Raw genomic sequence first — 11,922 nt, 5'->3', positions numbered from 1 at the left:
ACAACCTCCCCCACACCGTCCCCCACACCGCCCCCACCACAACCTCCCCCACACCCTCCCCCACCACAACCTCCCCCACACCCTCCCCCACCACAACCTCCCCCACACCCTCCCCCACCACAACCTCCCCCACACCGTCCCCCACCACAACCTCCCCCACACCGTCCCCCACCACAACCTCCCCCACACCGTCCCCCACCACAACCTCCCCCACACCGTCCCCCACCACAACCTCCCCCACACCGTCCCCCACCACAACCTCCCCCACACCGTCCCCCACCACAACCTCCCCCACACCGACCCCCACCACAACCTCCCCCACACCGTCCCCCACCACAACCTCCCCCACACCGTCCCCCACCACAACCTCCCCCACACCGTCCCCCACCACAACCTCCCCCACACCGTCCCCCACCACAACCTCCCCCACACCGTCCCCCACCACAACCTCCCCCACACCGTCCCCCACCACAACCTCCCCCACACCGTCCCCCACCACAACCTCCCCAACACCGTCCCCCACCACAACCTCCCCCACACCGCCCCCACCACAACCTCCCCCACACCGTCCCCCACCGCAACCTCCCCCACACCGTCCCCCACCACAACCTCCCCCACACCGTCCCCCACCACAACCTCCCCAACACCGTCCCCCACCACAACCTCCCCCACACCGTCCCCCACCACAACCTCCCCCACACCGTCCCCCACCACAACCTCCCCCACACCGTCCCCCACCACAACCTCCCCCACACCGTCCCACACCACAAACTCCCCCACACCGTCCCCCACCACAACCTCCCCCACACCGTCCCCCACCACAACCTCCCCCACACCGTCCCCCACCACAACCTCCCCAACACCGTCCCCCACCACAACCTCCCCCCACACCGTCCCCCACCACAACCTTCCTCACACCACAACCTCCCCCCACACCGTCCCCCACCACAACCTCCACCACACCGTTCCCCACCAAAACCTCCCCCACACCGTCCCCCACCATAACCTCCCCAACACCGTCCCCCACCACAACCTCCCCCACCACAACCTCCCCCACACCGTCCCCCACCATACCTCCCCAACACCGCCCCACACCACAACCTCCCCCACCACCCCACACCACAACCTCCGCCACCACCACATCTAGGTCACCTCACACGCCCACAAGGCTCAAGGATTACATCATGGGATTCAAATAAATCCTAGAGTAATTCCTAATTTATTAATCTCTTTAGGTTCAGTTCATCCTTACTAAGATTTTGAAAAGGTCCTTTGAAGGTAGGATTTACCTAGGGTTTGGTGTAATCCTTTGAACTCGTTGACGTTAGTTCCATGAAATCCTATTTTGGACCTTTCGCAGGATTTTGCGAATTTTTGAACCGTGTCGCATATGACGGGTGGAGTTGGACTTATGTTGACCCGTCGGCCTTAGTAAGTCTGCTGGACTTTGAGAGGCGGTGTTCGCCGCGTTGGTAGTGAGGAGTGAGTGAGTGAGTGAGTGAGTGAGTGAGTGAGTGAGTGAGTGAGTGAGTGAGTGAGTGAGTGAGTGAGTGAGTGAGTGAGTGAGTGAGGCAATGAGCGATGAGTGTCCCTGGGGTTACACTCACACGCTAACACTCTTAACACGATACAAACACTGACTCCACACGGACACTGGCTCCACACGGACACTGACTCCACACGGACACTGGCTCCACACGGACACTGGCTCCACACGGACACTGACTCCACACGGACACTGGCTCCACACGGACACTGACTCCACACGGACACTGGCTCCACACGGACACTGGCTCCACACGGACACTGGCTCCACACGGACACTGGCTCCACACGGACACTGGCTCCACACGGACACTGGCTCCACACGGACACTGGCTCCACACGGACACTGGCTCCACACGGACACTGGCTCCACACGGACACTGACTCCACACGGACACTGACTTGACACGGTCTTATGTAAGAGAGAACACCCGAGCACACTCTACAGGACCCCCTAGACCCGAGCACACTCTACAGGACCCCCTAGACCCGAGCACACTCTACAGGACCCCTAGACCCGAGCACACTCTACAGGACCCCTAGACCCGAGCACACTCTACAGGACCCCTAGACCCGAGCACACTCTACAGGACCCCTAGACCCGAGCACACTCTACAGGACGCCCTAGACCCGAGCACACTCTACAGGACGCCCTAGACCCGAGCACACTCTACAGGACCCCTAGACCCGAGCACACTCTACAGGACTCCTTGACCCGAGCACACTCTACAGGACCCCTAGACTCGAGCACACTCTACAGAACCCCTAGACCCGAGCACACTCTACAGGACCCCTAGACCCAAGCACACTCTACAGGACCCCTAGACCCGAGCACACTCTACAGGACCCCTAGACCCGAGCACACTCTACAGAACCCCTAGACCCGAGCACACTCTACAGGACCCCTAGACCCAAGCACACTCTACAGGACCCCTAGACCCGAGCACACTTTACAGGACCCCTAGACCCGAGCACACTCTACAGAACCCCTAGACCCGAGCACACTCTACAGGACCCCTAGACCCGAGCACACTCTACAGGACCCCTAGACCCGAGCACACTCTACAGGACCCCTAGACCCGAGCACACTCTACAGAACCCCTAGACCCGAGCACACTCTACAGGACCCCTAGACCCGAGCACACTCTACAGGACCCCTAGACCCGAGCACACTCTACAGGACCCCAAGACCCAAGCACACTCTACAGGACCCCTAGACCCGAGCACACTCTACAGGACCCCAAGACCTGAGCACACTCTACAGGAGCCCAAGATCCGAGCACACTCTACAGGACCCCTTGACCCGAGCACACTCTACAGGACCCCTAGACCCGAGCACACTCTACAGGACCCCCAGACCCGAGCACACTCTACAGGACCCCTAGACCCGAGCACACTCTACAGGACCCCAAGACCTGAGCACACTCTACAGGAGCCCAAGATCCGAGCACACTCTACAGGACTCCTTGACCCGAGCACACTCTACAGGACCCCTAGACCCGAGCACACTCTACAGGACGCCCTAGAGCCGAGCACACTCTACAGGACCCCTAGACCCGAGCACACTCTACAGGACCCCCAGACCCGAGCACACTCTACAGGACCCCTAGACCCGAGCACACTCTACAGGACCCCAAGACCTGAGCACACTCTACAGGAGCCCAAGACCCGAGCACACTCTACAGGACCCCTAGACCCGAGCATACTCTACAGGACCCCCTAGACCCGAGCACACTCTACAGGACACCTAGACCCGAGCACACTCTACAGGACTCCTAGACCTGAACAGACTCTACAGGACTCCTAGACCTGAGCACACTCTACAGGACCCCTAGACTCGAGCACACTCTACAGGACCCCCTAGAACCGAGCACACTCTACAGGACACCTAGACTCGAGCACACACTACAGGACCCCCTAGACCCGAGCACACTCTACAGGACCCCTAGACTCGAGCACACTCTACAGGACTCCCTAGACCCGAGCACACTCTACAGGACACCTAGACTCGAGCACACTCTACAGGACTCCCTAGACTCGAGCACACTCTACAGGAGCCCCTAGACCCGAGCACACTCTACAGGACACCTAGACCCGAGTACACTCTACAGGACTCTTGGAGCACAGGTGGTGGTGGTGACTGTCTTCCTCTGGAGCACAAGTGGTGGCGACTGTCTTCCCCTGGAGCACAGGTGGTGGTGACTGTCTTCCCCTGGAGCACAGATGGTGGCGACTGTCTTCCTCTGGAGCACAGGTGGTGGCGACTGTCTTCCCCTGGAGCACAGGTGGTGGTGGTGACTGTCTTCCCCTGGAGCACAGGTGGTGGCGACTGTCTTCCTCTGGAGCACAGGTGGTGGTGGTGACTGTCTGCCCCTGGAGCACAGGTGGTGGTGGTGACTGTCTTCCCCTGGAGCACAGATGGTGGCGACTGTCTTCCTCTGGAGCACAGGTGGTGGCGACTGTCTTCCCCTGGAGCACAGGTGGTGGTGGTGACTGTCTTCCCCTGGAGCACAGGTGGTGGTGGTGACTGTCTTCCCCTGGAGCACAGATGGTGGCGACTGTCTTCCTCTGGAGCACAGGTGGTGGCGACTGTCTTCCCCTGGAGCACAGGTGGTGGTGGTGACTGTCTTCCCCTGGAGCACAGATGGTGGCGACTGTCTTCCTCTGGAGCACAGGTGGTGGTGGTGACTGTCTGCCCCTGGAGCACAGGTGGTGGCGACTGTCTTCCTCTGGAGCACAGGTGGTGGTGGTGACTTTCTGCCCCTGGAGCACAGGTGGTGGCGACTGTCTTCCTCTGGAGCACAGGTGGTGGTGGCGACTGTCTTCCCCTGGAGCACAGGTGGTGGTGGCGACTGTCTTCCCCTGGAGCACAGGTGGTGGTGGTGACTGTCTTCCCCTGGAGCACAGGTGGTGGCGACTGTCTTCCTCTGGAGCACAGGTGGTGGTGGTGACTGTCTACCCCTGGAGCACAGGTGGTGGCGACTGTCTTCCTCTGGAGCACAGGTGGTGGTGGTGACTGTCTGCCCCTGGAGCACAGGTGGTGGTGGTGACTGTCTTCCCCTGGAGCACAGGTGGTGGTGGCGACTGTCTTCCCCTGGAGCACAGGTGGTGGTGACTGTCTTCCCCTGGAGCACAGGTGGTGGCGACTGTCTTCCCCTGGAGCACAGGTGGTGGTGACTGTCTGCCCCTGGAGCACAGGTGGTGGTGGTGACTGTCTTCCACTGGAGCACAGGTGGTGGTGGTGGCGACTGTCTTCCCCTGGAGCACAGGTGGTGGCGACTGTCTTCCCTTGGAGCACAGGTGGTGGTGGTGACTGTCTTCCCCTGGAGCACAGGTGGTGGTGGTGACTGTCTTCCCCTGGAGCACAGGTGGTGGTGACTGTCTTCCCCTGGAGCACAGGTGGTGGACACTGTCTTCCCCTGGAGCACAGGTGGTGGCGACTGTCTTCTCCTGGAGCACAGGTGGTGGTGACTGTCTTCCCCTGGAGCACAGGTGGTGGTGACTGTCTTCCCCTGGAGCACAGGTGATGGTGACTGTCTTCCCCTGGAGCACAGGTGATGGTGACTGTCTTCCCCTGGAGCACAGGTGGTGGTGGCGACTGTCTTCCCCTGGAGCACAGGTGGTGGCGACTGTCTTCCCCTGGAGCACAGGTGATGGTGACTGTCTTCCCCTGGAGCACAGGTGGTGGTGGCGACTGTCTTCCCCTGGAGCACAGGTGGTGGTGACTGTCTTCCCCTGGAGCACAGGTGGTGGTGACTGTCTTCCCCTGGAGCACAGGTGGTGGCGACTGTCTTCCCCTGGAGCACAGGTGGTGGTGGCGACTGTCTTCCCCTGGAGCACAGGTGGTGGACACTGTCTTCCCCTGGAGCACAGGTGGTGGCGACTGTCTTCCCCTGGAGCACAGGTGGTGGCGACTGTCTTCCCCTGGAGCACAGGTGATGGTGACTGTCTTCCCCTGGAGCACAGGTGGTGGTGGTGACTGTCTTCCCCTGGAGCACAGGTGGTGGTGGTGACTGTCTTCCCCTGGAGCACAGGTGGTGGTGGCGACTGTCTTCCCCTGGAGCACAGGTGGTTATCTTGAGGTTATCTTGAGATGATTTCGGGGCTTTTTAGTGTCCCCGCGGCCCGGTCCTCGACCAGGCCTCCACCCCCAGGAAGCAGCCCGTGACAGCTGACTAACACCCAGGTACCTATTTTACTGCTAGGTAACAGGGGCATAGGGTGAAAGAAACTCTGCCCAATGTTTCTCGCCGGCGCCTGGGATCGAACCCAGGACCACAGGATCACAAGTCCAGCGTGCTGTCCACTCGGCCGACCGGCTCTACAAATGGGACCCGGCAGTAAGGATGGAATGAGGCGAGAAGACATTGCTAATACAAACAGAAAGGGAGGCCTATATTCAAGACATCCAAAAAGAAAGGATGGAGATGAAAGAACAGGGCCTACCGGAGGCAACAGCCAAAGCCTGGCAAAAGCAACTGCAGAGACCTCGTAAGTAATGAAGACAGTACAGGTAATGATCTCAATCCTGAAGCGACAAGACATACGAGTCCCAGAGTCCCAACCGGAAGGGTTGGAAGGTCAGGATGGTGCAGTGAAAATTTGCAACATTTGTGACCTGTGACATGCTTAGCCAGTAAGTGCAGTACTTTGTCTATTCTTATTTTTCTATGCCCTGCAAAGAATTTTATTGCTTACCAAGGCAATTTTTAATTAAAATGTCAACTAATTATGCAAACTAAGTCAATGCAACCAGGAATATTCATCCCAAAAATTTTTTTACTCTGATTTACAGATCTAATAGTTCAACCTGTAGTCAAACTTATCCACAATTCTCATTTTCAAGCACTTATTTGCAACCACTAATATTAGCATAGAGAAACAAATCAAGGTTTCATAAAGTCGGCATTTACTTTGAATGCATTTATTTAAAAATTATCGCCGGCCACCATATGAAGACGGGATGGGCTGAGTCACCTGCAGTCGTGGTGGTGGCGACTGTCTTCCCCTGGAGCACAGGTGGTGGTGGTGACTGTCTTCCCCTGGAGCACAGGTGGTGGTGGCGACTGTCTTCCCCTGGAGCACAGGTGGTGGTGGTGACTGTCTTCACCTGGAGCACAGGTGGTGGTGACTGTCTTCCCCTGGAGCACAGGTGGTGGCGACTGTCTTCCCCTGGAGCACAGGTGGTGGTGGTGACTGTCTTCACCTGGAGCACAGGTGGTGGTGGTGACTGTCTTCACCTGGAGCACAGGTGGTGGTGACTGTCTTCCCCTGGAGCACAGGTGGTGGTGACTGTCTTCCCCTGGAGCACAGGTAGTGGTGACTGTCTTCCCCTGGAGCACAGGTGGTGGTGACTGTCTTCCCCTGGAGCACAGGTGGTGGTGACTGTCTTCCCCTGGAGCACAGGTGGTGGTGACTGTCTTCCCCTGGAGCACAGGTGGTGGTGACTGTCTTCCCCTGGAGCACAGGTGGTGGTGACTGTCTTCCCCTGGAGCACAGGTGGTGGTGACTGTCTTCCCCTGGAGCACAGGTGGTGGTTGTGACTGTCTTCCACTGGAGCACAGGTGGTGGTGACTGTCTTCCCCTGGAGCACAGGTGGTGGTGACTGTCTTCCCCTGGAGCACAGGTGGTGGCGACTGTCTTCCCCTGGAGCACAGGTGGTGGTGGCGACTGTCTTCCCCAGGAGCACAGGTGGTGGTGGCGACTGTCTTCACCTGGAGCACAGGTGGTGGTGGCGACTGTCTTCACCTGGAGCACAGGTGGTGGTGGCGACTGTCTTCACCTGGAGCACAGGTGGTGGTGGTGACTGTCTTCACCTGGAGCACAGGTGGTGGTGGCGACTGTCTTCCCCTGGAGCACAGGTGGTGGTGGCGACTGTCTTCACCTGGAGCACAGGTGGTGGTGGCGACTGTCTTCCACTGGAGCACAGGTGGTGGTGGTGACTGTCTTCACCTGGAGCACAGGTGGTGGTGGCGACTGTCTTCCCCTGGAGCACAGGTGGTGGTGGCGACTGTCTTCACCTGGAGCACAGGTGGTGGTGGCGACTGTCTTCCACTGGAGCACAGGTGGTGGTGGTGACTGTCTTCACCTGGAGCACAGGTGGTGGTGGCGACTGTCTTCCCCTGGAGCACAGGTGGTGGTGGCGACTGTCTTCCCCTGGAGCACAGGTGGTGGTGGCGACTGTCTTCACCTGGAGCACAGGTGGTGGTGGCGACTGTCTTCACCTGGAGCACAGGTGGTGGTGGTGACTGTCTTCACCTGGAGCACAGGTGGTGGTGGCGACTGTCTTCCCCTGGAGCACAGGTGGTGGTGGTGACTGTCTTCACCTGGAGCACAGGTGGTGGTGGCGACTGTCTTCCCCTGGAGCACAGGTGGTGGTGGTGACTGTCTTCACCTGGAGCACAGGTGGTGGTGGTGGCGACTGTCTTCCCCTGGAGCACAGGTGGTGGTGGCGACTGTCTTCCCCTGGATCACAGGTGGTGGTGGTGGCGACTGTCTTCCCCTGGAGCACAGGTGGTGGTGGTGACTGTCTTCCCCTGGAGCACAGGTGGTGGTGGTGGCGACTGTCTTCCTCTGGAGCACAGGTGGTGGTGGCGACTGTCTTCACCTGGAGCACAGGTGGTGGTGGTGACTGTCTTCCCCTGGAGCATAGGTGGTGGACACTGTCTTCCCCTGGAGCACAGGTGGTGGACATTGTCTTCCCCTGGAGCACAGGTGGTGGTGGTGACTGTCTTCCCCTGGAGCACAGGTGGTGGTGACTGTCTTCCCCTGGAGCACAGGTGGTGGTGACTGTCTTCCCCTGGAGCACAGGTGGTGGCGACTGTCTTCCTCTGGAGGACAGGTGGTGGCGACTGTCTTCCCCTGGAGCACAGGTGGTGGTGGCGACTGTCTTCCCCTGGAGCACAGGTGGTGGTGGCGACTGTCTTCCCCTGGAGCACAGGTGGTGGCGACTGTCTTCCCCTGGAGCACAGGTGGTGGTGGCGACTGTCTTCCCCTGGAGCACAGGTGGTGGTGGCGACTGTCTTCCCCTGGAGCACAGGTGGTGGTGACTGTCTTCCCCTGGAGCACAGGTGGTGGCAACTGTCTTCCCCTGGAGCACAGGTGGTGGTGACTGTCTTCCCCTGGAGCACAGGTGGTGGCAACTGTCTTCCCCTGGAGCACAGGTGGTGGCGACTGTCTTCCCCTGGAGCACAGGTGGTGGCGACTGTCTGCCCCTGGAGCACAGGTGATGGCGACTGTCTTCCCCTGGAGCACAGGTGGTGGCGACTGTCTTCCTCTGGAGGACAGGTGGTGGCGACTGTCTTCCCCTGGAGCACAGGTGGTGGTGGCGACTGTTTTCCCCTGGAGCACAGGTGGTGGTGGCGACTGTCTTCCCCTGGAGCACAGGTGGTGGCGACTGTCTTCCCCTGGAGCACAGGTGGTGGTGGCGACTGTCTTCCCCTGGAGCACAGGTGGTGGTGGTGACTGTCTTCCCCTGGAGCACAGGTGGTGGCGACTGTCTGCCCCTGGAGCACAGGTGGTGGTTGTGACTGTCTGCCCCTGGAGCACAGGTGGTGGCGACTGTCTTCCCCTGTAGCACAGATGGTGGCGAATATCTTCGTCTGGAACACAGGTGGTGGCGACTATCTTCCCCTGGAGCACAGATGGTGGCGAATATCTTCGTCTGGAACACAGGTGGTGGCGACTATCTTCCCCTGGAGCACAGGTGGTGGTGGCGACTGTCTGCCCCTGGAGCACAGGTGGTGGTGGTGACTGTCTTCCCCTGGACACAGGTGGTGGCGACTGTCTTCCCCCTCGAGCTCAGGTGGTGGCGACTGTCTTCCCCTGGAGCACAGGTGGTGGTGGCGACTGTCTGCCCCTGGAGCACAGGTGGTGGCGACTGTCTTCCCCTGGAGCACAGGTGGTGGTGGCGACTGTCTTCCCCTGGAGCACAGGTGGTGGTGGTGACTGTCTTCCCCTGGAGCACAGGTGGTGGTGACTGTCTTCCCCTGGAGCACAGGTGGTGGTGACTGTCTTCCCCTGGAGCACAGGTGGTGGTTGTGACTGTCTTCCACTGGAGCACAGGTGGTGGTGACTGTCTTCCCTTGGAGCACAGGTGGTGGTGACTGTCTTCCCCTGGAGCACAGGTGGTGGCGACTGTCTTCCCCTGGAGCACAGGTGGTGGTGGCGACTGTCTTCCCCAGGAGCACAGGTGGTGGTGGCGACTGTCTTCACCTGGAGCACAGGTGGTGGTGGCGACTGTCTTCACCTGGAGCACAGGTGGTGGTGGCGACTGTCTTCACCTGGAGCACAGGTGGTGGTGGTGACTGTCTTCACCTGGAGCACAGGTGGTGGTGGCGACTGTCTTCCCCTGGAGCACAGGTGGTGGTGGCGACTGTCTTCACCTGGAGCACAGGTGGTGGTGGCGACTGTCTTCCACTGGAGCACAGGTGGTGGTGGTGACTGTCTTCACCTGGAGCACAGGTGGTGGTGGCGACTGTCTTCCCCTGGAGCACAGGTGGTGGTGGCGACTGTCTTCACCTGGAGCACAGGTGGTGGTGGCGACTGTCTTCCACTGGAGCACAGGTGGTGGTGGTGACTGTCTTCACCTGGAGCACAGGTGGTGGTGGCGACTGTCTTCCCCTGGAGCACAGGTGGTGGTGGCGACTGTCTTCCCCTGGAGCACAGGTGGTGGTGGCGACTGTCTTCACCTGGAGCACAGGTGGTGGTGGCGACTGTCTTCACCTGGAGCACAGGTGGTGGTGGTGACTGTCTTCCCCTGGAGCACAGGTGGTGGTGGTGACTGTCTTCCCCTGGAGCACAGGTGGTGGTGGTGACTGTCTTCCCCTGGAGCACAGGTGGTGGTGACTGTCTTCCCCTGGAGCACAGGTGGTGGTGGTGACTGTCTTCACCTGGAGCACAGGTGGTGGTGGTGGCGACTGTCTTCCCCTGGAGCACAGGTGGTGGTGGCGACTGTCTTCCCCTGGAGCACAGGTGGTGGTGGTGGCGACTGTCTTCCCCTGGAGCACAGGTGGTGGTGGTGACTGTCTTCCCCTGGAGCACAGGTGGTGGTGGTGGCGACTGTCTTCCTCTGGAGCACAGGTGGTGGTGGCGACTGTCTTCACCTGGAGCACAGGTGGTGGTGGTGACTGTCTTCCCCTGGAGCACAGGTGGTGGTGGCGACTGTCTTCCCCTGGAGCACAGGTGGTGGTGGCGACTGTCTTCCCCTGGAGCACAGGTGGTGGTGACTGTCTTCCCCTGGAGCACAGGTGGTGGCAACTGTCTTCCCCTGGAGCACAGGTGGTGGTGACTGTCTTCCCCTGGAGCACAGGTGGTGGCAACTGTCTTCCCCTGGAGCACAGGTGGTGGCGACTGTCTTCCCCTGGAGCACAGGTGGTGGCGACTGTCTGCCCCTGGAGCACAGGTGATGGCGACTGTCTTCCCCTGGAGCACAGGTGGTGGCGACTGTCTTCCTCTGGAGGACAGGTGGTGGCGACTGTCTTCCCCTGGAGCACAGGTGGTGGTGGCGACTGTTTTCCCCTGGAGCACAGGTGGTGGTGGCGACTGTCTTCCCCTGGAGCACAGGTGGTGGCAACTGTCTTCCCCTGGAGCACAGGTGGTGGTGGCGACTGTCTTCCCCTGGAGCACAGGTGGTGGTGGTGACTGTCTTCCCCTGGAGCACAGGTGGTGGCGACTGTCTGCCCCTGGAGCACAGGTGGTGGTTGTGACTGTCTGCCCCTGGAGCACAGGTGGTGGCGACTGTCTTCCCCTGGAGCACAGATGGTGGCGAATATCTTCGTCTGGAACACAGGTGGTGGCGACTGTCTTCCCCTGGAGCACAGGTGGTGGTGGCGACTGTCTTCCCCAGGAGCACAGGTGGTGGTGGCGACTGTCTTCACCTGGAGCACAGGTGGTGGTGGCGACTGTCTTCACCTGGAGCACAGGTGGTGGTGGCGACTGTCTTCACCTGGAGCACAGGTGGTGGTGGTGACTGTCTTCACCTGGAGCACAGGTGGTGGTGGTGGCGACTGTCTTCCCCTGGAGCACAGGTGGTGGTGGTGACTGTCTTCCCCTGGAGCACAGGTGGTGGTGACTGTCTTCCCCTGGAGCACAGGTGGTGGCGACTGTCTTCCCCTGGAGCACAGGTGGTGGCGACTGTCTTCCCCTGGAGCACAGGTGGTGGTGGCGACTGTCTTCCCCTGGAGCACAGGTGGTGGTGGCGCCTGTCTTCCCCTGGAGCACAGGTGGTGGTGACTGTCTTCCCCTGGAGCACAGGTGGTGGCAACTGTCTTCCCCTAGAGCACAGGTGGTGGTGACTGTCTTCCCCTGGAGCACAGGTGGTGGCAACTGTCTTCCCCTGGAGCACAGGTGGTGGCGACTGTCTTCCCCTGGAGCACA

This window comes from Procambarus clarkii, chromosome 63, assembly GCF_040958095.1.
Source record: "Procambarus clarkii isolate CNS0578487 chromosome 63, FALCON_Pclarkii_2.0, whole genome shotgun sequence".
Taxonomy (NCBI): Eukaryota; Metazoa; Arthropoda; class Malacostraca; order Decapoda; family Cambaridae; genus Procambarus; species Procambarus clarkii.
This window is presented reverse-complemented; position numbering follows the sequence as displayed.